Here is a 14,396-nt window from a genome sequence, read left to right on the forward strand (position 1 = left end):
TGGTTTTTTTTTTTTTTTTTTTTTCTGGCGAAGGGTGCCGATAAAGCGCTGGTCAGACCTCTGGCAATGTTATTCCCTTCCACAATGGGGCAGCATTTGCCTTTTGTCCATGTTAGCGCTTTGTTACTGTCACGATCTGGTTGGCGACCAACGGATAGCGCTGACGGCCCCGCCCTCAGTTGCACAGGTGTTGGTCGTCCTCATCAGTGGCAGTTAAAAGGACTCCCGGCACGACCATTCCTGGTCGGGTCATTGTATGTGTTACTTCACCCTGTCAGGTTTGTTTCATCTCGGCAGATTTTTAGTCATGGTTTTCTTTGATACTTTGTATTTTTCTGTTCAGATGACTTTGATGTTTTAGATTTTGTTCCCGCTGACTTTATTTTAATACAATTTGTCAAATGCAACCTGCTGCTCCTTCCCGCCTGCTTTTTTGGGATCCACAACCACCATCACCACCTTGCAAACCGCGACAGTTACAGCTTCAGCTGTTGTGAAAGAAATATCTATGTATTGTATTGTATTTTGTACATCCGCCCCCATTTCAAGTTCACATAACTCCAGACGCATATAATTTAAGAATTAACTATTTTTTTCTGATGAACGAAGAGAGTCTAAGGTTTCTTACGCTGAATTGAATGTTTATGTAGTCTTAAAACTCAATATTCTGTAGGTCCTGCAATTTCAGTGAAAATGACAAAAACCCTGGCACTGGAGTGGACACATTTTTGCACATCGTCTGGCAGTGAATGAGTTAATGTTATTATTCTTATCATTTTCATCATCATCATGATGATGATGATGATGATTATTATTATTATTATATATGATGATGATGGTGATTATTATTATTATTATTATTATTATTATTATTATTATTATATATGATGATGATGGTGATTATTATTATTATTTTTTTATTATTATTATTATATATGATGATGATGGTGATTATTATTATTATTATTACATATGATGATGGTGATTCTTCTTCTTCTTCTTCTTATTATTATTATTATATGATGATGGTGATTATTATTATTAGTAGTATTATGATATATGATGATGGTGATTATTATGTTTATTATTATTATTATTATTATTATTATTATTATTATTATTATTATTATATGATGATGGTGATTATTATTATATATGATGATGGTGATTATTATGATGTTTATTGTTATTATTATTATTATTATTTTTACAATTTTTTTTTAAGCTAATGTATTTATTCCACTCGAGTCTATTCATCCATCCACCTAAAACATAAGGCAATTTCATTCCTTCCGGCACAACCGCCTTGCGTCATTACCCTGACCTTCTTTTTTGATGGTGCCATGGATGAAAACAAAAAAAAAAAATCTAGCGAAATAAGGTTGCATCTGTTTACATTCGCTTTGGCTTCTTGTCTTTTAGCACGAGCTGTTGCCTTGATGTGAGTTCTGTAAAGAGACTCGTTTCCATTTCTCGAGCTTGTTTTGGCAGCACTTCATGAAGCAGTTGACCCGTGACGCCATCCGGCCTCATCTGCATTCAAAGCCATTAGCTCTTGTAAAGGACGACTCCGGCGCCAGTGTCGCGGGTGAACAGGCGGACGTGTTGCACTTTCATTTGTTACGGATTTTTCCTGGCAACAAAAATCCTTTGCTACAATATATTCAATGAAAGATACGACACGGCGCCTTCATTTTTACACACTCCTTTTTCGGAAGGTTGACCCAAAAAGATGCGTCCTACTTCAAATTTTAAAAATAGGGTCTGGAGGTGGTCGTAAGTACGGGTGGTCGTAAGTACGGGTGGTCGTAAGTCGAGCCGGTCGTAAGTCGGATGTTCTTTGTAGTATTTCGGGAACGGCGCTCTACGTCATGCTTTTGGATCTACCTTTATTCGTCTTGCAGTGGAGAAATGTACATTTCACAGCAGCAAAGTTATGAAAAGAAGAGGAAAGGAAAGAAAGAAGTAGATTTTTTTTTTAAAAATCCTGAATAAATTTGTGAATGTCAGTGAATGGGTCTGGAGTTATATGAGCTTGAAATGGGAGTGAATGTACAAAATACAATACAATCACTTTCAATTTTTCATCACTTTGCTGCTGTGAAATGTAAATTTCTCCACTGTGAGACTAATAAAGGCATATCCAATCCAATCCAATACATACATATTGCTTTAGCAACAGCTGAAGCTATAACAAAGCGCTAACATGGACAAAAGGCAAATACTGACCCCTCGTGGAAGTGAAAAACATTGACAGATGAAAAAAAAATACCCAAAATGCATTTCTCGGTCAGGGGCGTTCCTTCCGTGACGTCACTTAGAGCATCGTCATCAACTGGAAAACAAGACCTCCTGAATATTCAGCGCGAATCTTAAAAGGTAACATCTAGCGATATGCGGTGGAATCTTTGTAAAATACGCTCAGTAGAAGTCATTTGAAGTGATTTGACAAATTATGGACGCAACTTGTCCGCAGGTGTCGGTTGTCCTTTAAAGCTCCTGTTTTCCCTACTCTCGACACTTAACGTCGAGTCTAGTGATAAAAAGCGACAGTGTGCATATTACGGTTGTGTTGAAATGACTGCGTGGTGCTTAAGGATTCTTATGGAAGGTCCAATTCTGTCTTTTCGGGGTGGGGGGGGGGGGTGTCAGGGTGTCAGGGTTCACTATACCAAGACGCCTTCTGGCACTCCATCTGTCTGCTCAGTGACTGTCGCCCAAGCAATGGTCACAAGGCTCCTGTTAGTCGCACAATATACCGCAAGATCCTATCTTTGGGATACTACTCACCTGCCTCTCGACCCCCCTTCCCCCCCCTACACACCTCCACCGTGAGCCCACTGAGCTGTTTTAAATGAACTTTGCTGATAGCGGGCGAGGTAAGACGCTGACGCTGAGGAGCGCAGACAGCGAGAGGCAGATGGACTGGGAGTGAGAGCGTGACTCTGACATTCATGCTGGGGGGGGGGGGTTATCAGCGGCAAACAGAGCATGCACATACTCTTGCTCAAAAATAGCACACATGAAATACATAGGTGCACATAAATGTAATCTTTAGGGAGCGACGCTATAGCATAGCCTCGTTCATAGCCAGCCAGATAAAGAGTTAATAGCTAGATAGACAGCAAGACAGCTCATACATAGCAAATAGCTAGTTAGGTAGGTAGCTAGCCAGCTAGATAGCAAATATATAGCCAGCTAGGTAGCTAGCTAGGTAGCTAGCTAGATAGCCAGATAGCTAGCCAGATAGATAGTTAATAGCCAGCTAGGTAGCTAATGTATAGCCAGCTAGATAGCCAACAATACAGCAAATAGATAGATAGCTAGATAGCAAATATAGGTTGCTAGCTAGATAGCCAGATAGCCAGAAAGATAGCTAGCCAGATAGTAGCGGCAGCTACACGCACTAGCGTTTACTTACCCCGAAAGTAACTCAAATAGATAGAAAGCTGGCTAGCTAGCTAACAGATAGCAAATGGATAGTCAGCCAGGTAGCCAGCTAGAAGATAGCCAGATAGACAGATAGACAGTTAACTAGCAAGATAGCCCTATAGCTAATAAATACCCAGCTACATGACCAGCTAGCTAGCCAGATAGCTAATAGATATCAAATAGATAGCAAATGGATAGCAAATAGATAGCCAGCTAGGTATCTAGCTAATATATAGCAAATAGCTAGCTAGCTAGATAGCAAATAGATAGCAAATGAGATCGCTAATAGCTAGCGAATAGATAGCTAATACCCAGTGAATAGATAGCTAATACCTAGCGAATAGATAGCTAATAGTTATGAATAGATACTTAATACCTAGCAAATAGATAGCTAATACCTAGGGAATCGATAGCTAATAGGTAGCTAGCTATATAGCTAATAAATACAGTAGCTAGCTAAATAGCCAGAATCTGTGATTCATATATTTTTAGGCCAGCAGAGAAGGCCTTGCACATTTTTTGCACTACATCTGCCAATGAATGATACAGATATTGGATTCGGACTCCCGGTTCATCAAAAGTTGTATTTTGATTGATTCTCACCATGATAATAATAATAATAATAATAATAATACATATATTAATATGGGTGTCATCATTGTCAAATTCATGCGGCATGAGTAGGAACGTTTCTCCCCGCAATAACAATACGCGTGCACACGCACGCGGAGGCTTTCTTTTCTCCTCTGGGATGTCAACATTAAAGAGCTTTCTTCTAATGAGGGAAAACTACAGAGGAAAGACTCGCACAAACACACATGGAAACACGTCCCGCACTTACGTAAAGGTTATGTAAAAGACATGAATATTAAAAGTATATGGGCGCCCTTGATGCGTGCGTGCGTACGTGTGTTGTGCACGTGTCAAAGCGGGCCTTGACATTTGTAGAAGGAAAATGGACTGGGCTCAGCTTCTCGCCCTTGTACTATTATTCGATTAGAGCGGCAAAAAAAAAAAAAAAACAGTGCAAACGGGCGTCAGGCTTTATTGGGTGACCTCGTGCTCATCCAAACCGCCCAAAAAAACTGCATTCAATGTTAGGGTCAAGGTTAAGACCCTAAAAACACACCTCTCATGATGAAATATGGACTGAATTATGCCACGGATTGTGATCAATAAATTGTTAAAAAGCTTCTAAATATGATTACAAAGATGGGAATAAAATCTTTAATAAGCATATCGCATGAAATAAAGAGAAACAAAAAGAGAAACAGAAAATAAAGAGAGAGAAGGAGAGCTAAACTAGTGAGCTAACTCATTAGCTCGTCGCTATTCAGCTAGCGACGAGCTAATGAGCTAGCTAGCGGCAGTCGCACTAGCTCACTGCTAGCTATCTCACTAGCTCGCTGCTCGATAGCTCACTAGCTCACCACTAGCTAGCTCACTAGTTTGCTGCTAATTAGCTCACTAGTTCGGCGCTATATTTAGTTCACTATTATGGCCATAGCAAGCTCACTAGCTCGCCGCTAGATAGCTCACTAGGTCGCTGCTCAATAGCTCACTAGCTCACCACTAGCTAGCTCACTAGTTTGCTGCTAATTAGCTCACTAGATCGGCGAGATATTTAGTTCACTATTATGGCCATAGCAAGCTCACTAGCTCGCCGCTAGCAAACTCACGAGTTTGTCACTATTTAGCTCACTAGTTCACTGCTATTTAGCTCACTAGTTCACCACTATTTCTAGCTCATCACTGGCTAGATCACTAGCTCGCTGATAGCTAGCTCAGTAGCCACTAGCTATCTCACTAGCTCTTCACCAGCTATATAGCTCACTAGTTTGTCGCTAGCTAACGTATTGGCTGGTCGGTAGCAATCTCACAAGCTCGCCGCTAGCTCACTAGCTTGTCACTAGCTAGCTCACTAGCTCGCCACTAGCTAGCTCATTTGTTCACCGCTATTTAGCTCACTAGTTTGTCGCTGGCTAGATTATTAGCTCATCGGTAGCAAGCTCACAAGCTCGCCGCCAGCTAGCTCACTAGCTCGTCAGTAGCAACCTGACTCGCTCGTCGGTAGCTACTAGTGAGCTCGCTCCTCACTATATAGCTCACTAGCGCATCGATGGCAAGCCTACAAGTTCGCCGCCAGCTAGCTCACTAGCTCGTCGCTAGCTAACTCACTAGCTGACAACTAGCTAGCTCACTAGTTTCGCCACTAATTAGCTCATTAGTTTATCGCTAGCTAGCTCACTAGCTCATCGCTTACTAGCTCACTAGATTGTCGGGAGCAAGCTCACTAGCTCGTCTCTTGTTAGCTTAGCATCCCCCCCCAAAATTGTATTTTTTTTATGACAGAGAGACAGATACTGTAGATAGAAAGATATATATTTACAAGGCTACATAGCGACATAACTAGATAACTAGCTAGCTAGCTAGCTTTTTTTTAGAATTGACAACAGCAACACTGATCAGATAGCTGGCCCCAAGTCCTACAAGTGTCACCGCCACGTCACAGGCCTCCGGCAAACGACGACAATGACGGCGTGCGTCATTTTAATCATGGAGACAAGCAGGAGGGAAGGTGGCCAGGCATAAATCAGCTGCAGCCGTGCCTCTTTTGCTCCATTTTCATTTCGCGGCATCCTCGCGGGCTTTCATTTGAGAGGAACCGAAAGGTTGACGGAATGAAGATAATGACTGTTGTTATTGTCCATCAATAGAAGTGACGTTCTTCGACATACACACACACACACACACACACACACACACACACACACACACACACACACACACACACACACACACACATGTATACACACACACACACACACACACATTCCTGTTTCAAGGGTTTTGTGAGGTCCGGATAACTCCAGATAAGGAGTGAGGACCACCGTTGCTGATAAGTTTAAAGAATAACTAGTGTTACATTCGAAATGTCACCCCTTTTCCCACTTCAATTTCTTGAAAAACAAAGCAATAAAAAGTGGACTTAAAACTGAAATAACAGCAGGATTGAGGTTTCTGGATGGGTACATTCTAAGTCCTCACTCCTGTAGTGATTTTGGTTAAAATATCGTTTATCATTTTTATTGGTGTTTTGCATTTGTCTAAAAATATCATACTGCATGTTTTGGGTATTTTAGATGCTATAAAACGTTTTTCTGATGTCAGTTAGGAAACAAAAAAGTGACGTCGGTTGTCCTTTAATTTTGTGGTTTGCTGACTTCTGCTGTTTGTTATCTTCTGAATCTCGACTCAACTAAAGAAAATATTAAAAAAAAATAAGAAAAAAAGAGTAAAAATGGAGGTGCTTAAGGCGCACTTCGAAAAAAAAAGATACTTTTGCTCTTTTTGTCAATTTCCAGCTATGGAATTTGAGTGGAAGGTGTATTTCGGAGAGCGCGTAGGAAGTGGAAAGTCACAGGTCCAAACGAGTACAGGATGAGTGGTTCCTTTTTAACTCAGCGGTAAGGCTTGTATTACTTGCTACACATTCAAACGGAGCTCGGTGGTGTTTATCGATAGGAGATCAATACGATGTCCGCGGGAGGGGATGAGATCAGACAACATGCTGTTATTTATTTCGTCATTTATTTTACTCTTTGCTTGTTTCTTTTGTTGTTTTTCTTTAAGCTTTTTTTTTCTAGTTAAAATAAAAATTTGATTCATGGTAGTAGAAATATGAATACAGTGATGCTTTGAATTACGAATTTAATTGGTTCCCAGACAGAGTGCGTAAGGTGAAAAGTGTGTATCCCAAAATTTAATTTCCCATAGGAAACCATTAAAATGAAAATAATCCGTTCCCAGTTGCCCATAAAACATAATTTTCTACTTTCTAATTGCTACTTTCTAATTTAAGCCTTAAAACTATACAAAATATACCTTATTCTATGTATAATAAATGTGCTATGGTATTATAATTAATGAAATAAACTGTACTGCATAATAGAATCGTTTTATTTACCTTTGTGACGGTCATTGATGGCTTGATAGAATGGAGTACATAGCCAGATAGCTAGCACTTTAACAACAGCTTTTTCTGTGGGTGAGCAGCGGCAGCCATACGCGCCAGCATTCACTCAATTCCCCCCCATTCATATTATTTTTTTTTTTTTTTTAATTATTTGTGTATTTGTTTATTTATTTATCCATGCTTTCATTTATTTTTTTGGGTGTATTTTGATTTTTTTTGTTTTGTTCTACAATGAACTAATTATTTGTTCGCACACTTATTTATGAATGTATTCATTCATTTTTGTATGTATGTATGTATGTATGTATGTATGTATGTATGTATATGTGTGTGTATGTATGTATGTATGTATGTATGTATGTATGTATGTATGTATGTATGTATGTATGTATGTATATGTGTATGTATGTATGTATGTATGTATATGTGTGTGTGTGTATATGTGTATGTATGTATGTATGTATGTATGTATGTATGTATGTATGTATGTATGTATATGTGTATGTATGTATGTATGTATGTATGTATGTATGTATGTATGTATGTATGTATATGTGTGTGTATGTATATGTGTATGTATGTATGTATGTATGTATGTATATGTGTGTGTATGTATATGTGTATGTATGTATATGTGTATGTATGTATGTATGTATGTATGTATGTATGTATGTATGTATGTATGTGTGTGTGTGTGTATGTATGTATGTATGTATGTATGTATGTATGTATGTATGTATGTATGTATGTATTTATCCATTCATTCATGTATTCATTTGGTGTATTTTTATCAAATTATCAAAAATATTTCAGCGCAGCCGAGTTTTTGTAGGAAATGTTTGACTGCCACCGATGAAACGGCACTACTTTGTCAGGGTGGGGGGGGGGGGGGGGTCAGGTTCATTCAGCACAATCACCACAGCGAAAAGCTCTGGAACGACCATGTCAACAACAAGGAGATAAAAATCTGGTCCAATTGGTACCGCAGCGGCGAGGTCCTCCTGGGCCCTGCGTCGCCGTGGTTATCTGTCAGTGCAGATTTGGCCTCAAGGTGCTTCGCGTCTGAGATGTTGTCTCCGTCTTTATGTCGTCGGCATCCCAACCCCCCCCCCCCCCCCCACCCTCGTTTTATCTGATGTCACCTCCTAATCCGTCACGCGAACGTCCCTACGAGGGATCTCGTACAAACGCGGATTAGAAAGAAGGTCGGGCGACCTCGTCTGAGAACGCTGAAATTAAAACGCGATGCGTTGCTCGCCGCTAACATGTTTTATTCATCTTGTGTGTGAGTAAGTCTTGTGATTTTTGTTACCATCCATACGCGCCCCCCCCCTCCCCCTCCCGCACTCCACTTTCCGACTTTGACGATAATACGAGATGCTCGGCTTGCCAGCAGTTATGTTGTGTGACTAAGTGCCGTATTTTTTTTTCCGTTGGCGGAGAAGGTCACATGCGGTGTCGAGATGCTTTTCAAGCAAAATTGAATCGCAGATTAAGATTTTTCAACACAAAATGCAGAACTTTCCACTCGCCGGGAGGGGGGGGGGGGCTCACCTAGAGGACTCTTTACGATTAAAGACGACAATAAATAAATAAATAAATAAATAAATAAACGACTGAACAAGAAAACAAATAAATAAATAAATAAATAAATACATAAATAACGACATACATAAATGGATGAATGAACAAATAAACAATAAATAAATAAATAAATAAAAACATAAATGAACAAATAAAAAAAATAAATACACAAATAAATAAGTAAATACGCAAATAAATAAATACATACATACATACATAAATAAATGGACTAATGAACAAATAAAAAATAACAATAAATAAATAAATATGTGAATACATAAATGCACAAATAAATAAACGGACGAATGAACCAATGAAAAAATAAATAGACAATAAATAAATAGATAAATAAAAATAATTAATTGATGAATAAATAAATAAATAAATAGATAAATAAATAAATAAATGGATGAATAAATAAATAAATAAATAAACGGAAGAATGAGCAAATATATAAACAATAAATAAATACAGAAATGGACGAGTGAACGCATGAACAAATAAATATTAAATAAATAAACAAATAAATAAATAAAAACATAAATGACCAAATAAAAAAAATAAATACACAAATAAATAGGTAAATACGCAAATAAATAAATAAATAAATAAATACATACATACATACATAAATGGACTAATGAACAAATAAAAAATAACTAAATAAATAAATATGTGAATACATAAATACACAAATAAACGGATGAATGAACCAATGAAAAAATAAATAGACAATAAATAAATGAATAGATAAATAAAAATAATTAATTGATGAATAAATAAATTAATTAATAAATAAATAAATAAATGGATGAATAAATAAATAAATAAACGGAAGAATGAGCAAATAAATAAACAATAAATAAATACAGAAATGGACGAGTGAACGCATGAACAAATAAATATTAAATAAATAAACAAACAAATAAATAGATAGATAGATAAATAAATAAATAAATAAATGGATGAGTGGATGAATGGATGAATAAATAAATGGATGAATAAATAAATATATGGATGAATGAATAAATTAAATTAAATTAAATTAAATTAAATAAACAGATTTTGGACACTTGAAGTCATTTTTATTGGTGTTTTGCATTTGACTAAAAATATCATACTGCGTGTTTTGGCTATTTTAGATGCTATAAAACGTTTTTCTGATGTTAGTTAGGAAACAAAAAAGTGACGTCGGTTGTCCTTGTAGACGAATGCAATAGCATTCGGGAAGTGTTACAAAACGGCCACCTTTCAACTTAGCAGTAGCTTGCCGCTGATTCCCCAGCGCTTGCTTGCCGTGTTGTAGGTTGACTCCAGAGGAGTGTGTGTGTGTGTGTGTGTGTGTGTGTGTGTGTGTGTGTGTGTGTGTGTGTTTATAAAAGACATACTAAACCTTCCATTGCTACAAAAGGGGCTTCATTTCATCGCATTTAGTACAGGAAACCTCTTCGCGGCATAGGAAATAGCAGGGCAATATGTATGAAAATGAGCGTCGCAGTGTTCGGGCGACCCTTAAAAAAACAACAACAACAGAAACCATGTCGTTAAATACAAGCATCACCAACACCCCCAACCCACCCGACCCCCCTTTTGAATATTATTGCTTTGGGGAGAGGGAGGAATGGAAGAGAGGAAGCCTCCTGTGATTTAAAACAGGCAGCAACGACAACAACAACACAAACGGCAAAGATGCTAATGGATAAAATATACAAGTATGCGCAAGTTGGAGTTATTACGTGGTCATATATAACAATGTGCGGGAAAATGAGATGCGTGCGCAGCGAGATGGGCGAATGCATATTAACTAACGATCCTCCATGGCAAATATGGCCGTCGATGCGCACGCTTTTTGTGTTAACGTGGCCCAACGAGCCATAAATGCGCACATGGGTTTCATAAATAGGTACCAAAGCATCCCCGCAGAAAATAATCAAGTCGATATCCTCGGCAATGGACTCATATAAGTGCCGCACCGATGAGCTGAGATTATTATTATTATTATTATTATCATCTGGCTATCTAGCTGTCTCTAGCTGGCTGGCTGGATAGCTAGCTAGCTATTTGCTATCCGGCTGGCTACCTAGCTAGCTATTTGCATCTGGCTAGCTACCTAGCTAGCTATCAATTTGCTATCTGTATATCTGGCTATGTATTAGCTATCTAGTTATCTATTAGCGATATATCTGTCTGGCTATCTAGCTGGCTAGCTATTAGCTATATATTAGCTATCTTTCTATCTATTTGAGTTACTTTCAGGCCTTCACTCAACCCCGAAGTAACTCAGATAGATAGCAAGCTAGCTAGCGAATAGATAGATAATAGCTAGCGAAGAGATAGCTAATAGTTAGCGAATAGATAGCTAATAGCTAACGAATAGATAGCTATTCGCTAGCGAATAGATAGCCATCAGCTAGTGAATAGATAGCCACCAGCTTGCGAATAGATCCACTGGTGAAAAGGACACTTTGATTATTTCCTCTTTCATTTCGAACGGCTTCATATAACAAATAGGGTGCAGAAAGTGCTTAAAATTGAATAACTGTCTTTTGTGGTTATTTTTATTTGTTTTTTGTGTTATTGTTTTGACTTCAAGATGGCGCCTCAACACTGACTGCCTTTACAGCAGCTCCTGTATTTTGTTTTTCTATTCCTCCTTGCCTTCTTCTTTCATAACTTTGCTGCTGTGAAATATAAATTTCTCCACTGCGGGCTTAATAAATACTAAACCAATCCAATACATACCACAAATTGGCTATGAAATGCCAAAACCACCATTTTGTTTTCAATTCTAATCAACTACGCTAGGTCAATGCTGTATGCTAATTATAAAGTGTGACATTGCGGAGTCGAGTTTTAAAAATAAATCATTCAATCAGTTCAACATCCACAGCCAGCCTGCGAGAAGTTTAGGAAAATAAGACATCAATTTTTATTCTATTTAATTCATTTATTTTATATCCAAAGAGGACTTGTACTGCTAGCTTGCTAACAACATCTTTCGTCTTCCATCCACCTCAGTGTATTCGACTTAAGCACTTGCGCATGTTAATGCCTCTTTATCCACAGTCTATCAGATGTATATTTAATGCGGGTGGCTGATAGGAGACGACACCAGCTACAACCTACAGACACGCTTTTGGTTTTTGAACTCGCCTCGCTTTACATACAGGAGATCAGACAGGCGGAGGAACGTTCCGGAGAAAGAGCAAGCGAGTGGAAAATTGCAACGCTCGCAAATGCCGCAAATAAATGGAATTTGTATATGAATACTGAATGCGATGTTAAATGCAATAATAATAATAATAATAATAATAATAATAATAATAATAAAATGTAATGTCATATAATACAATGTAACGTAATATAATATGATGATATCAACATAATCTCAATAATTAAAAAAATAACAACAACAATAATAATAATAATAATAATAATAATAATATGTAATGTAATATAATACAATGTAACGTAATATAATATGATGATATCAACTATAATCTCAATAATTAAAAAAATAACAACAATATGATCATAGGAACTATAACATAATAATAATAATAATAATAATAATAATAATAATAATAATAATAATAAAATGTAATGTCATATAATACAATGTAACGTAATATAATATGATGATATCAACTATAATCTCAATAATTAAAAAAATAACAACAATAATAATAATAATAATAATAATAATAATATGTAATGTAATATAATACAATGTAACGTAATATAATATGATAATATCAACTATAATCACAATAATAAAAAAATAACAACAACAACAATAACAATAATAATAATAATAAAATGTAATGTAGTACAACATAATGTAATATAATATAATATGATCATAGGAACTATAACATAATAATAATAATAATAATAATAATAATAATAATAATAATAATAATAATAATAATAATAATAATAAAATGTAATGTAGTACAACATAATGTAATATAATATGATATGATCATAGGAACTATAACATAATAATAATAATAAAATGTAATGTAATATAATACAATGTGATGTAATATAATAATATCAACTATAATCACAATAATAAAAAAATAACAACAATAACAATAATAATAATAATAATAATCCGGCAGTGAATGAGGTAAAAATCAAGTCTTAATTTTTCCATTTTTATTTTGGATATATTTTTTTAAAAAAATCTATTTTTTGTGGGAGTGGGGGAGGGGATGATGGGGATGTTCTTACCATGGACTTTGTGATCGCCTTGGTCACTCAGAGTCTCATTTTGCCTAATTGTCAGATGGTGTTCCACAAGGTTCAATTATAGGGCCTTGTTGTTTTCTTTGTCTTTGCTCCCCTGGGCTCCACCTGAAAAAAATAGCATGATTTTTCTTAGGAGCCTTATTAATAACACCCACACATGCATGCACGCACACACACACACACACACACACACACACACACACACACACACAGATTCCTGTTTCAAAGGTTTTATGTGGTCCGGATAACTCCAGATAAGTTTCGAACTAGTGTTACATTTGAACGCTAAATGTCACCCCATTTCCCACTTCAACTTCTTTAAAAACAAAGAAATAAAAAGTGGCCTTGAAACTGAAATAATAGCAGGAGTGAGGACTCTGAATGGGTACATTCAAAGTCCTCACCCCTGTTGTGAATTTGGTTGTTTTACTTTTTGTGGTATGAACGTTTTTCTCTCATTAACCACGCACACACACATTAAAACACAGAGTGAGTAAAAAGTGTGTGTATCCAAGTGAAATGAAAATACACACACCAATAAAAAATCATTTTGGGTGAATTTGTGAGGACCTCTCTGAAACTTTAACAGATGCATATATAGACCCACTAGAAGTCTTTAGAATAAAAAAAAAAAACCGGCCAAAAGGTCCTCACTATTAATGGTATAAAATGTTAGTGGTCCTCACAAGACTAGTCATACAAACACACACACACACACTAATCTATTATTCGTCTTTCAACTCAGCATGAGAAACATTATTTTCATGTTTTATGGTGTTATTGTCTGTCTCAGTTTTATGTCCGATGTTTTTTACTTTATGTACATCATTTTATATGCACCTATGCTTGATTTTAACGTGCTTTACAAAATTTGAGTGATGAGTTGTTTTGTGCAGAATTTCAACAAAAGAATTAATGAGGCTATTAACGTAGCAAAAGTAAATGTTCACAATTTACGGAAGCACCGTCGCTAGTGATATGCCCTTCCCTCTTTGCACCTTATCTTATTATTCAAAAGCCTTTTTTTCTATTTCTCTGCTTTTCTTCTTGTCGTTCGCCCCGTTGGAGCCAGTATCATCCATTATTGTTGTTTGCCAAAGTAGAACTATAATTTCACAGGAGAGGAGCCCGATCGGGTCTGGAGTAG

General features: G+C 36.6%; 1 protein-coding gene across 1 annotated transcript in view; it reads right to left on the reverse strand.

Moving 5' to 3' along the window:
• The window catches only part of LOC148893256 (nardilysin-like), a 108,222-nt gene that overhangs the window by 89,043 nt on the left and 4,783 nt on the right, over positions 1-14,396 (reverse strand). The window contains exon 2 of the mRNA XM_089003710.1: positions 13,232-13,354. The gene's annotated coding sequence lies outside the window, so the exon portion shown is untranslated. The remainder of the gene's footprint in view (positions 1-13,231; positions 13,355-14,396) is intronic.

This window comes from Hippocampus bargibanti, linkage group LG09 (assembly GCF_051943395.1).
Source record: "Hippocampus bargibanti isolate YZ-2025 linkage group LG09, ASM5194339v1, whole genome shotgun sequence".
Classification (NCBI taxonomy): Eukaryota; Metazoa; Chordata; class Actinopteri; order Syngnathiformes; family Syngnathidae; genus Hippocampus; species Hippocampus bargibanti.